The sequence below is a fragment of the Chaetodon trifascialis genome, chromosome 8 (assembly GCF_039877785.1).
Source record: "Chaetodon trifascialis isolate fChaTrf1 chromosome 8, fChaTrf1.hap1, whole genome shotgun sequence".
In the NCBI taxonomy this organism is placed as follows: domain Eukaryota; kingdom Metazoa; phylum Chordata; class Actinopteri; order Chaetodontiformes; family Chaetodontidae; genus Chaetodon; species Chaetodon trifascialis.
The window spans coordinates 17591887-17605834 of NC_092063.1; the positions used below are offsets into that span (position 1 = coordinate 17591887).

At 40.2% G+C, this 13948-nt stretch overlaps 1 protein-coding gene across 1 annotated transcript in view; it reads right to left on the reverse strand.

Moving 5' to 3' along the window:
- Positions 1-8002, reverse strand: part of casz1 (castor zinc finger 1) — a 167647-nt gene extending 159645 nt beyond the window's left edge. Inside the window, exons 1-2 of the mRNA XM_070967988.1 lie at positions 7893-8002; positions 6190-6246 (exon numbers count right to left, since the gene is read on the reverse strand). The gene's annotated coding sequence lies outside the window, so the exon portion shown is untranslated. The remainder of the gene's footprint in view (positions 1-6189; positions 6247-7892) is intronic.
- Positions 8003-13948: the final 5946 nt, after the last annotated feature.

A 13948-nucleotide genomic window follows, 5' to 3' on the forward strand; every position in this document is an offset into this window, starting at 1 on the left:
AGAAAATTGGCTGGGACCTTCAGCAGGAGACAGCTGCTCTGCCCCATAGCCATTTAATGAGATTCACTGAGGGTTTCCCTTAAAATATTTACGCTGTCCCATGGCACAGCAATATTGTCCTAGAATGGGGAGATAAGAGCCAAGGAGGTGTGTTGAAGTTCTCCTAATCAATTTGCTAATTACTGGAGCAGCTATAGGAGACGAGAGAGGAGTCCCTTCTGGCAAGCTGTATTCTAATAAACGCTGAAAAATTTATTTACTCTCTTAGCCAAGAGGAATTCTGAAGTGGGATTACAGCAGAGAGCTGATTGAGACAGAGCTGTGTTGTGGTTGAGGTCGCAGTCAAAGGAGCAAGGAGAGGTCTCCAAACATAAAAGGATCTCTCAGGACCTGCACCTTTGCATCTGCTCAGGGAACAGAGATGGCAGACTCTTTCAGACTTGGCACAAAAAGACCTGACTGCTATAGCTACATATCAACAAATATTAATGAGACTGCTGGCTCTTGCATATTAAAACAGGTTATTGAGGGAGTTGATGCATATGCATTTAGTATACACACCCCATAACTGACTCCAAACCCCCCAAAAATGCATGTTTAGAATGTATGTATAGAAACACTGAGATAAGACAAAACAATGACTTTAATACTTATGATAATATCGTAAGGAGCTATGGGTTGGTATTCTATTTGGAGCAAAGGGCGGGAGGCCCAGACATTGTGCCAGACGTTAGGGTTGTGTGTCTGAAGCCCTTGTGCCCTCTGGCACAGGCTGACCCTCCCTCCCAACCTCCGGGACTGAGGGCAACCACGGACCTGTCATAGGACACAGCCCACATCTTCTTCAGGTTGAGGGCAAAATCTGGTCCACCTCTTCAATGCCACATTATCTATAAGCCTGATTCACTCTCCAAGGCCTATAGCCATTAGCATGTTGCCTGGACCAAGACAGGTCAAGGGTCAGTATAAACCGAGAGCTTGAAGGGCATTACCATAAGCTAATCACGAGCCACTAAGGCAGAAGCACGGTGAGGCATGGAGCAAGTTAGACCTTATGCCTACAGGGCCTTCTAGTGACCAATATTATCTGCCACCAGCATTACGACCACAAATCACACGGGAAAACGATGTTCTCTCAAGTTATATTATTGAATATTATGTAGTTAGATTGCATAATTTTGTGAATTTTTTTACATACAGATTCTCATTTTAATGTTTCTAAATCATCAAAATACTTCCAAAATGGCTACAGTTTCCACCAAATTAAACTACCTTATTATTAGAAAAAGCCTTTCCATTTGGACTGTATCGGTATCGCAATACAATTCATTTAATTCAGATTGAATTAATAATGCGTGATTCAAACCACGAAAGTGTAAAAAGATAATAAATTACTAAAAACCCTGCTGGTTGTGTTTAACTATGGGCTACGCCTTTATGGAGAATTTGTAAACACTTTTAATAAGATATTAAAAATGACACTCCCTCCTGGCTTTTGTATTTTTGTCCTCATGCTAAACACCACCACAGAAAAAAAAAGGAAAACAAAAGCACTGACTTATTAGTATTTACATGTCACTCTTTTCTCAAATCAACTTGTTTCCCTAACTCGCGCAGTCTCTACAGCAGTCCCTCCAGTGTAACTGAGCGCATGGATCTGAGCACAATCCCACCGAGAATTGTGGCAAACACAAAAAAACCTGTTGCTGTGACATTTTGTTCCCTCTCACCTCAACGCACGCCAGTCACAATGGACCGGTGTGCGGGGGATCTGTGTTCAGATCACCATGGTGATGGCTCTCTGCCTCCCAAGGCTCCCTGGTGGGGGTTGGAGGGTTGGTGGGGAGGGGGGGCCAGTAATGGAGCAGGTTGCCAACCAAGCCTCAACCAAAATGCAGTGAGGAGAATGGTGAAGAAGAGATGTTCCTAAAAGCATCTTCCCTGAGTAACACGGTAATGTTTCAGCCCGGTCTCAGTTAAGTCCAGTGCAACCTCTAAACTCAACACACAACATAACAGAGCAACTGACACTACAGCAATCAAAAGAGGCTGACATGTTGCAGGGAAAGCCTTTCACTCTTTAACCTTTAAAAGGGCAAAAAATAGAACAAAATAGTGCAGGTTCATGAGCAAAGGTCTGAGAACATCTGTCTCTGGGTAAATCATCCTTACATGACAGAAAGGCACAGAGATGGCATTACACTGAGCAAGACAAAAGGGCACCCCCACCCTACACCATCAGCTCCAATTTCATTTGCTTATTTGACCGTTGTCCCCTTCTTGGACAATTAAGCAAACATATTCCCAAGAGGATCCACATCATCAAGATTCAAATGCATTGGCAGTATAAAGCTGTAGACAAGGCCAGGAAACAAATGTTCTTCCAATGGTCAATGTGGTTGGTGGACCCTGAAATTTAAAAACTACACCTACACCACAACATCTGCGAGAAAATAAAGATTTTCCCGTAACATGTCAATGACAACTCTTCCAGAGTGTGAAAATATTTGAGTGATAATTTGTCACCCCTCTAAAGACTACTTTGGACCGATGATATGAATAGCCTGTACACTGTGCAGTGTGCTACAGTGAGTGATATTACATTGTGACAGTTTTTACTGCAACAAACAGCACACATTCAGGCTCCTCCCAAAGTGTTATGTTGTTTTGATTAAGCAGAAGTCTTCTGAAAAAAACATATTTTATCACGTGACACCATCTCTCTCATAAACTCTCAACTGTGAATCTGGCTCAACTAGTGTCTATATAGCTGCCATTACGGCCAGGTAACCTGTGGCACTTTTTCATTAGGAAACTCTGTGATACACCACAGGGGGGTGGGGGGGCGTTTCTTCTAAGAATAACAATTATTATCTTCTACAATTTTGAATTGATTCGCAATTCCAAAAATTGATTTTTTGTTAATGTTATGGTGACACAAAGAAAAATGCAGATGCACCCTGACAACATACAGTACACGCACAGTAGAGTTATCTGGCAGTTATTCAAAGATGTCAAGTGTTTGGGCCTAGTTTGGATTTAATAACTTAATTTGCATTGCCAGATACCATCATCTACACACACTGCCAATATTGAAATCAGGAATTGATTCTGAATCAAATTGTAACACCAAGATTTGGAATTTCAATTAAACCATGAGATTCCTAAAGATTCCCATCCCTAATCGCTATCACTACTACTACTACTACTACTACTACTACTACAAGTTATATTGAGGAGTTAACTGTGCTTAGGGAATAAAATGTTTTTTCTAGTATGCTATATTTAAGAAAAATACAAAAATCTGTCTCTACAGTGAATTACACATCCAACAGAGAGGCTTACTATGAGATACACGTGTATCATTCAGCAGACATTTATACAGTTCTACTTTTGTTGTTCTCTCCCGTCTGGAACCTTGCTTGTGATGAATGAAAAATCTCATATGTACGTCGTTTTGGATAAAAGCTGCCAAATGACAAATTGTAATTGTCATTCTACACTCAAATATCATAGGGGCTTGTTGTGTGTACATTTTAAAACAAAGCCTAAAGACTGACAAAAAATGTAACTGCAAAAAATACTCCACTAATAACTGAAAGTATAAAAATCAGCTGCTGCTATGAGTTCACTGTGGTCTATGATTAATGTGCCAGATATGTCTCACATCTGATTTGATTCATGAACAGGAATGCTTCAATATCACTAACACTGTAGAATACATCGAGTGACACAACATTGGACTCTAAGCTTAGCACAGTATATAAATACATACTGCATTGGATTTCCATTAAAGCAACATGGTTGATCAACCAGTACAAGTGGCTGGCAATTTGTCAAATGAGTTAATTGGTCACCAGTTCATCCAATTCATCTTAATGCTTGTTTTTGGACCACACCCAAAGAACAGTGAATTAGGCATGCTCTGCAGCCAACAGTTACTTTGAGTACCAGACTGAATCCCTTGTGATGAATGGTGCCAAAGTTAAAACTGTCCTACTTAGATTTTTAATCAAGCCTTGTGCTCCTCACCTGTCTATTCTTAGTTCTTCCTCTAAATTATCATGGCCTACACCAGGTCTTATGGCCAAATACGACTGTTTTTAGTCTGATGCAGAAGTGTTTACTCACAAAATGCCAGGTGGTGCAGGCACTGAAAAGCCACAGGCTGGAAGAAAGGGCCTAACCTTTACACAGTGTCTAAACGTCCTCACTTTCTCCTTGAACATCTATCCTTAACTGTGCTCCTCTGGTCGCCTCCCTGTCCCAAAGTGGCCAGCTGGGAACGGTGCACATGTGCTGACGTCCCTACTAACCTTGGCCAGTGTAAGGATTACCGTGCATTTACACTCAATGCTCCTTCTTTCCTTAAGACTTATTAAGAATGATAATGAGCTCGGAGAGGGGCAGCATGTCCCTTTCTCAACTCTGTAAATGCTCTTCTGTCTTTCTTGCTGTTCACTTGTCTTATTCCTCTCTCTATTCTTCCTCCCCACCTTGTCTGTAGCCTCTCTCTCTCCCTCAGTCCATGCCTCTCTCACGCTCTTTCTCCATCGTATTGAAAGGACCCAGGACAAATTACCAAAAAGGCCATTTTCATCTATGAACTGCAGGATTTAATCGATACTTATTTCATGCCTTCAAAATCAACCCTATATTACTGTTGTCTGTGTGATTTGTTTATTTTGCTCTGGAATATTCCTTCAGTGGAAGGGGGGAAATGCACGGGATGCAATTCACCTTGAACCTCCATTATATTGGATTTCTCTACTGGCTGATCAAGCATGCAAAAAGGACATTTCCTTAGCACTAAAATAAAAACAATAATGATGATTAAAAAAACATGTGTGCTATTTGTGCTGGTATAACAGTGCGTGTGGAAGGCAGTATATTTTTACAAGGCAAAACACTATGGTTGTGGTAGTATGAATTTGTATACAAAATCATTACACTGAGGGCAATTGATAAAGCTTATGTACTGGGAAACAAAAGTAATCGCTCCTGAAGCCTGTCAAATGCCGCCTGGGATTACTGACACTTATTTGACATCAAAGACCTGCAGTCCACAGCCAAGGTCAAACAGAAAAGGAATATACATGGACTTAATTCTACACACCCCTTGACAGATGCAGATGGGTACTTATGAGACATGAGGCATTTCACTGACTGATAGGGCTGCAGGAAATAAGAATGTTGGAGGCATCGCACACTGATTAACCAATGAGATTCTCAACTAGTAGAGTGAACCAGGAGCACAGCACTATAGGCTGCAGGGCCGTTGTGGAGAGAGAGAAAGACACAATCAAAAGGCCTAGAGGACCACGTCCATAGACGCTGAACAAAACACACAAACCAAATCGCAATCAAAATTGGACAATTAGCATCTGTGCTTTCTCAGCTCAGGCGACTTATCCAGCTCTACTTTCATCTAAAGTGACGGTAAAATACTATGAAAGAAGGAAGGAGCGAGCGAAAGAGAAGTCGAGGAAAAAGGGCAATATGTTTGACAGATGAATATTGCAGAGTCTCATCAATGCCGAAGAGAGATGAGACCCTGTACCACCAGTCTGACAGTGAAGGCTGGCTGGTGTCCTGCTAGAGATGGACCTCCAGACGTAGGTACACGCTGTTACGTTCTCGAGATACGCTCAGGGAGCACACAGGATGAAGAACTGGAAATCGCATCAACTAGTCACTTTACACCTCTCTTTGGACTGACTGTATAAAAGTGCATGTAAAATACTCCTGCAATGCACTGAATGAACTATTGTAACCTGTAGTGTCACCTGCTGCTGGTTATTATTTTTGGTGACCTTATAAAATAAGAGAAGCCCCAAAAGTAAATTTACCTTTAGGCTGGCTAACACTTGCTATTCAAATCACACAAAATGGAACCTGATTTCATGTCTAAACATGTGTTTTTAGGCTCGCCTGTTTAAGTGTCAAGTGTGTGCTTGTTTTGCATGCATGAATACATCTGCAACAGTTAGGCTGCACAGCTGCTGCATTATGAGGGTATTATGGAAAATACCCCAAAAGCACACACTGTGTGCATAATGCATCTATTTACATTATAAAATTATTTAATCTACAACTGATTTGTATGACACCAAAGGCACCATATCAAAGCACAAAAAGGGACATCAAAACTGTAAAATTGAAAAAAAAAAAAAAAACTTTCATGTTTACCTTCTGTTGTACTAGCAGTGGCATTTTTAATATGGAAGATGGCTTTCCATGAATGATCTGTTTAACCAAAGACAGGAGAGAGAGAAAAAAAGGATAATTAATTACTTTTGTGAGCTATTGCACGGGAGAGACAATAAACCTGCCTGGTCGCCATGGATATGACATATTTGCTCTGAAAACAACACAATAATTAGCAAAGGAGAAAGATCCGGCGAGAATATGAGAACTCCGGGTTTAAAGTGCCAGCGATCTATTCCTGTCCTCATCCTCATCCCTGAGAATAACAACAAACACAGTGGCAAGCACAAAGCACAGACATTTATAAACGCACATGAGAAGGAACAGTGACCCTTTACAAAAGCATGTTAAATTAAATCTCACATCATAGTGGTGTTTTGTAGACATCACAACTAACCAAACACACAGAATACAAACAGTGTTTTTACACAGATTGTTTGTTCTACAGTAGGTGGAAGTCAGAAAACCTGCCTCACAGCCACTGAGAGCAGGAACTGCAGGAAAATCAGATTTACCATAGCAAATACAGTTTGTGCATGCGTGTGTGTGTGTGTGTGTGTGTGTGTGTGTGTGTGTGTGTGTGTGTGTGTGTGTGCGTGCGTGCGTGCGTGCGTGTGAGAGAGGTGTCAGAGAGGTGTATAACCTGCCAATCCATGACACAACATTTTGGGTAAATGCTCAGGTTTAACAATGACGTGATATTTATGATGCCATTTATTTACAGTATTTCTATGGAGCAGCCTATCAAAACTTAGAATAATATCAACTGGTAAAGAGATTTTGATGAAGTCATGCATTTAGCATGTTACAATTTTGGCGACAATCTGACACCAGAGCCCCAAATTGACCTTCACATGCAAGATAAAGAAATAAATGTCATTTACAAACAATCTTCAACAGCAGAACTTCCGCATTTGAGGTCTGACTGCATTTATAGTAGTTCCTCTATTTACGGTAAATGATACTGTATGGAGGCTACTACCTGTTTAGAGACAACCAAAGGAGTTTCAGTAAGTTTTTCTAGACAAAAACCAGGACTTTCAGCGCACCCAAAAAGTCGCTCATTTGTGTCGTTTTTGCAGTTTTGGAGAAGCGTCAGCGGACAGTAATAACATGTACTGTAGGTTTGAGCTGCTGATTGAATAATAAAATACCTCATATCATTCCTGTTTTCACGGTGTCGCTTCTAAGATCTGTATTTAGGGAATAGGAGTATTTGAGCTCGCTTTGACTAAGAAAAAGTACGAACTGAGGGGAGAAGTTGCACCTATCTGACTCAACTTTGCAGCGGGACTGGCGTTTGGTCGCCTGTGGGTTTTCACCCGGTCTTTGACGGAATTGAATTTGAGCGTTACATGAATTATCAAAGTTTTGGAAAGGCTGGTCCTCTCGTCGGCATTTTACAAAGGTACACGAACAGACTGTGTGAGTCGCTCCAGACCTGCTGCTGTCGGCGCTGCTGCTGCCGCTGCATCGACACCGGGAGTCACACCGTGTTTACGGACAAGTCCTCACATCAAGTCTCTCTCCTTTGGTGTCATTCCTGAAATGTTTGGAGCTGTTTAATAATGCTCGTTTTCGGTGTCACTGCTGCAGCGACGAACACTTTGGTGCCGCTTTCTGTAGAGATGTTTGGAAATGAAACGAGCGTGTACAGTAGTTGAGAGGAAAAGGAAAACTCTTACCTGTGGTACTTCGCTGTCTTTCGGTCACTTCCACGTGAAGGGACGTGTGTGTTTACGGTGGATAGCGTGAGAGCTTTCATTATTAAAGTTGCCACATTTTTTTCAGTTTTTCATGTTTTATTGTAGCATTTTCTAATTTCTTACAGGGCGAGTCGCCCGGAAGATCTGCCCTGGAGACCGGCTCCAAGTGGGAAGAGGAGTCCTTAATTGAATTTCTCGGTTAGCAGGTGTTGCTTCGAAAACCTGGACTGGAGTTTGGTGGTGGTCTTCCTCTCAGCTGACAGCTTACAAATCACTTCGTTCTTTAACTATCTTATATTTCAGACACGGTAATCTAGGTGTTTTAAATTAAAAATGTAAGATTTTTAACTTAATCACTTGCTCAAGTGATATAGCTACGAGTATACCTGAATAGCATTAAATTAATTTAAACACCCAAATATTGTCCGTTTGCTCAAGCATTATGATGCTAATAAGTATACACACTTGTCTACTGGTAAAAAATGATATAGCTGTATTATGAACTGCTTTTGGCCACTATATAGGGCAAACAAACAGACTCAGTGATGCCTTCACCTACAAAGTTAGCTAACGTGTTAGCAAGCATCGGCACTTAGCCTAAACGTTAGCTGTTAGCTAGCACGTCGAAACTGACTCACCTTTCTGACCAACTGCTGTTTGTAACTTAAGTCCATTGTTTACCGACGGTTTCCTCTGCTTGTGTTTGTCAAACTCAAGAAAAAGAAAACTATATCTTTGGCCTGCTAAATGTTTGACTTCCCCTTCTGGTCCCCTCATCATTGCGCTGCTACCTGTCCATTGTACATCACAGGTAACGGGTGCCCACGAGCGAAGCCCCGCCCCCCAAAGCGACTATTTGTTTGTTTGTTTGTTTGTTTGTTTGTTTGTTTGTCTAACAACATTATTATCATCATCATCATGTCCCGCTGTAATAAGCTGGACCACTTGACCATTTGCTCAAATTTTACTAGCCAGCAGAATTACAATAGTAGATGCATTTTCAGATTTAGCTGAGAAAATACACATAAAAACATGTTTCAGCTGTTTAGAACAAAGAAGCACTTGGTGAGATGACCAGGTGAGTTAGTCTACTGGTGGGCTACACAGAATACACAGAACTACAAAGTGCTTGGCTTGGTTTTTATTCTCTGATAACAAAATATATAGGCTGCATAGCATAGACCTACTTAAGAAATTGCACAACTCATATAGTGGCATGGGCTATTGCTTATCCGTATGTCAAACCAAAATAAATACATTTCAAATTGAAATTAAGTAAATAACAATACAAAATAAATACTGAAAAAAAAAACCTTCATGGTTTTCAGTGGTATTAAGAAAAGTAGTAGCTATTTAACCTACCAAGGAGTTACTTCATAGATTTTTGATATATGAATGTATCTCATAAGTGTGTTATTTTGGTAAAAGGCAAACTGTTTGATAGCAGCTACAGGCAGTAGTCTGTTCACAGAAAGCTGGGGCTGCAATACATGATACTTATATATTAAACATACCTCAAAAAGCAGAAATAATCATATGAACCTACCTACAAAATGGTGTAATAATACCAACTGCATTGGGGTTGCATGGGGTTAAAGTTATATCTCTCCTTTTAGTTCTGTTTTGGTCTCCACCAACACCTGAAGGAAATATATCCTCTTCTGGCCCTTGGTGCTGGGTAAGTAGTATATTGTAGGTCTATGGGAGCTTTTTAGCTGAAAACAGTTGCTTGCTGCAGCTGCCATTGGGGTTACTGTAATTAGCGCAGTCAGACTGAGTCAATACAGTGAGGCTGAGGGCCATGGTTCCAAAACAATGACTAAAGGGGGCCAAACTCATGTGAGCTGCATTGAACAACACAATTCTCTGTGGGTTCTTTACTACAAGTAACACATTTTTACAGTACACACATACTGTAGTCATGTGATCCATTGTTAATATAAAAATATTAATTGGTGCAACATTGAAGTTAGAGATTTATTATTTTGGTAGCATAATTGATATTTATGCATTATTTTCATGCTCCAAATTCAAATATGAAACATGCTGTCCTCTATTTCACAAGGCATCACTTCTATACGTGTGTGGTTCAAGTTTCACAATTTATCAGTTACTATTTGCAGTGTTTTTCACAGTCCATTTAAAGTTTACCTTCCTATTGGCAGAACACTATGTCACCTCCTGTCTTTGTTTTCCTTCTCCCTCACCTTTCCTTCCACCCACCATACATCAATAATTTACTGTAAAATATTCTGAGCATGAGACTCCTTGAAGGTATCCCAGGAGCAAAGCCCATAGGAATAGTGGGGCTGTGATAATGTATTTTAAACTTGAACTTTCCTTATCTAAATTCTGCAGTCTTCTGAACTATTGACAAACAGATTATTGCCAATTAGCAGTTTTGTGATGTGTCCTGTTGTACATAATAAAGAATCGAGAGGATCGATAGCAAAGTCAACTAACAAGGTAGATAGTGCTTTAATCTCTTCCTTGCGTGGTTTAGAATTCAAGGATTGTGACCTAATGCTTGGCATACCTCTAATACATTTAGAATATCTGTTAATTGATTTGTCAAATTTGAATCACATCATAATCTCATCCTCATGACAGAAACTCATCCCATTTAAACTTTTGTGCATCAAAAATTGGCCAATTCACAGAGATTCAAGGTTAGGCTGCATACTTTTGCACGAGAACATTACCTAATTAAAGGTTTTCGGTGGTATTTAGACTTTCTTCTGTAGCCTTCAACACTTGCCACAATTAGATTTGAATAAATTCACCTAAAAAAAATCTGTTTCATAAATATTGTAGAGCTTGTTCACAGTTCAGACCCATATCTCATTATTTGTGGCTGTTTGTTATTATATAGTGTACATATCCAGTGCTGATGAGGCCATGCACCTAATGCCTTCCACAAATTCTTCTACGACTTAAAACATCAACATGATGACTCACTCAAAAACATTAATGCTATGTTTATAGTTGAGAATGTCAGTGGTAAGTTAAAAACGCACACCTTATGGAGCATAAATCTACATGTCATTGTATATATTTATATGTTATGCCCACTACCCTGGAATGTGTAATATATACTACATTCTTAAGCAAACCCCCCACGGTCACTGCAGAGGTCCAAGCATCCCATCCATCAGTGGGTTCCTCCTGATGTTGCAATACTGTGATACAGAATAATAAAGAAGTAAGAAAGACCAAAAAATCAATAGATTATTCTGCAGATCACTTGATTCAGTAATGATCCAGTCCATTTATCGCCAGCCGTTGATTCATAAGGCCTGCTCTCAAGGGCGTACTCCCCCCCCACCTCTGCCCTGCTGACTCCTTTGCCATTGATACTACTAATTATAAAACATTAAAAGCTAATCACCTGGCAGTCCAAGGTTAGAAAAGACATACAGTTTGCTTAAACTAAAGGTTACATTTCATCCTGGGAGAATCAAAGCTAATACATAGCTTTGATTGACTGATAAAGTCAGATTTATGCAGACGTTTATATAGCATGAGGTATATTTATATGAAAAGGGTATAATAGAAATATTGTTGATAAAACATAAGACACTTTTTGGAGAGCTACAAATGATACTATCAATTAGCACAGTTGCTTAAAGGTACATTCCTTTTTGGGAAATACGTATATTTATGTGTATTTTTTTGGGTGGGCCGCTGTCATATTACACGGTCAATATCAGTTTCTGTCAGACTGGAAGTTGGAGAGTAGGAGTCAAATTCCATCAAAATTATTTGTATGATTTGTCCTGTTACCATGCAAGCTAGTCATGACTACAGTCAAGACTATGACCCACGATGAGGACAGGATTTTTGGGATACAGTGTGCAGTCATAACTTCCAGCAGCTGCTGGTCAAGAAATAGCTCCAACACGCAACTGCGGCTAAAGACTGCAGCTAAAGACATAATGTCTCAATGTTCTATGCCAACACTTTTGAAAAACAGATTCAACATATAGTTTTGGAGTTTTTAGAAGGAATATTTTTTTGGCTGGGGTAGCCGTTACGCCCTGCAGCTGTCCTGACTTGACTTATATGAGTGCTGACCACACTGAGATGAAACTGATAGCAAACTTGTCACCTGATTTTGCATTAGACATTTTTCCAACATGTCAGACTGGTCTTTTAAAAGCCTTACTGAAAATCCAGTGCTGTCACATTCAACTGGTGTGCCTTCAGAGTTGCCCAGGTGTGCTGTGAAAATACACCGACACACTCAAATAAAATAAATTAGTGCAAGTAGAGCATTTTTAGCAGTCCAAAATGAACTGCCATTGCCGCTGCTCTCACTGAAACACTCCCATGTGATAGCATTTCGCATCATGTTCTCCTCGTCACCTGTTCTACATTAGCATTTTTGCAAAGATTTTGCTGTAGTAGCAGCTACTGATTATAAGTTTGAAGTAAAATTATCCAATACGACTCTTCAAGACTGAATTATATAACAAATATCAACAGAAAAAGACGAAAGAGAGCTGTCTGTGCTTGTCATCAGTGTCTGCCAAAACTGCAGAACTGCACGCAGGGGCTCAGCTGACCAAAATACCCGTTTTATGTTCATTAAAACAAGCTCAGGTTTCACAACAAAAGTATGTCACAGTGTATTCTGCTCGGCGGCATGAACACAGTTCATGGGTCAGACATGTTGTAATGTTTTAATGGAACAGCTTTAAGAATGTAGACTTTCTTTCTTTACATTTAAATGTGCTGTGCCATAAAATAGTTAGAAAGCATTTGATCAAATAAACACCATATGAGGTGTGAACGTGCACCATTTTTGTGGCAAAAGTGACATTTGGATCAATGAAGAAGACCCATGCCCTGCACAAGCCTCACGACAGTCCGTTGGCAGGAGTCTTATCAAGGTCGACGTATTTTCAGTCACGTTGCATGAGGGGGCCGATGAACTGGCATTCACCTTAATTAAATAAAGACATGTACAAATGTCCTTTAGCAGGTGGCTGTCTTATGGAAGTTAACGGTGGTGGCAGCTGCCTATGTATGGTAAACAGGGAGCATTTTTGAAAAGTGATGGTGGCTGGTGAGGGAGGAGGGGGCGAGGGGAAGATTGGACAGCTGTCGCCATACCCACCTCACTGTGCTGACTTAGAGCTAATGCTCGATCAAGCCTTTGTATATATTTTTCCAGAGCATTTCAACACTGTGTACACCTAGTGTTTGAGGCCGCGCAGAGACACATTTGGTGTGACAGATGTATGCAACACATGAGCAGCAGAGGGCAAGAGCTGAAATGCCTTGGCCAGTGAACTACTCTTTCTGTCAAACTTGAATTTCTTATGACCCCAAAAAACACACCAGTCAATTAAGGAGATATTCTCTCCTTTTTTTAATCTTTTAGCAAATTAAACACACATATAAATGTTGTTTAAAGTCTCTTTGAACCTGGTTGTTTGTCTCTTCATCACAGGGCAATATGTTTTATCTGAGTAATTTACATGTTTAGGCTGCAGACAATAAGAGGTTCTGCAGGTGGCTACTTCCTCAATCACTCCCAACAGGAAATTAAGATGTGGGTCCTTCATGAAAACTGCAGTGTCACACCAATCTTAACTTTTATCAAGGCAAACTATGTATTCTGAGGTAAGAGCTTTTTTAATCCTCAACAGCCATTTGAAATGTAGTTCTGTGCTCAAAGTTCAGCGTGAAATGATAAAAAGAAAGAGCTGTTGCTTGAGAAGAAATCATCAGAGAAGCTCTGTCTGAACTCAAAACAAAATGGTCACCGCACCATATGGTGATGAAAAGATGCCCAGGTAAAATCTAATTTTAATAAATTCCTAATCAGCTTGGAGGGATACTGAAACAACGTAGTTAATAGAAATGTGTAGAGTCAGCAAGGTCTTTCACAGCTGTGGTCTTTAATAAGATTTGAGAAGCACAGAACAACATTGCAGTCAATGTCATGTTGAGCTGCTCCTACTGTCTGTAACTCCAGCAGAGGGAAAAAAGAACAGACAAATAAGGGAGGCAAGGGGAGGAAAACATGG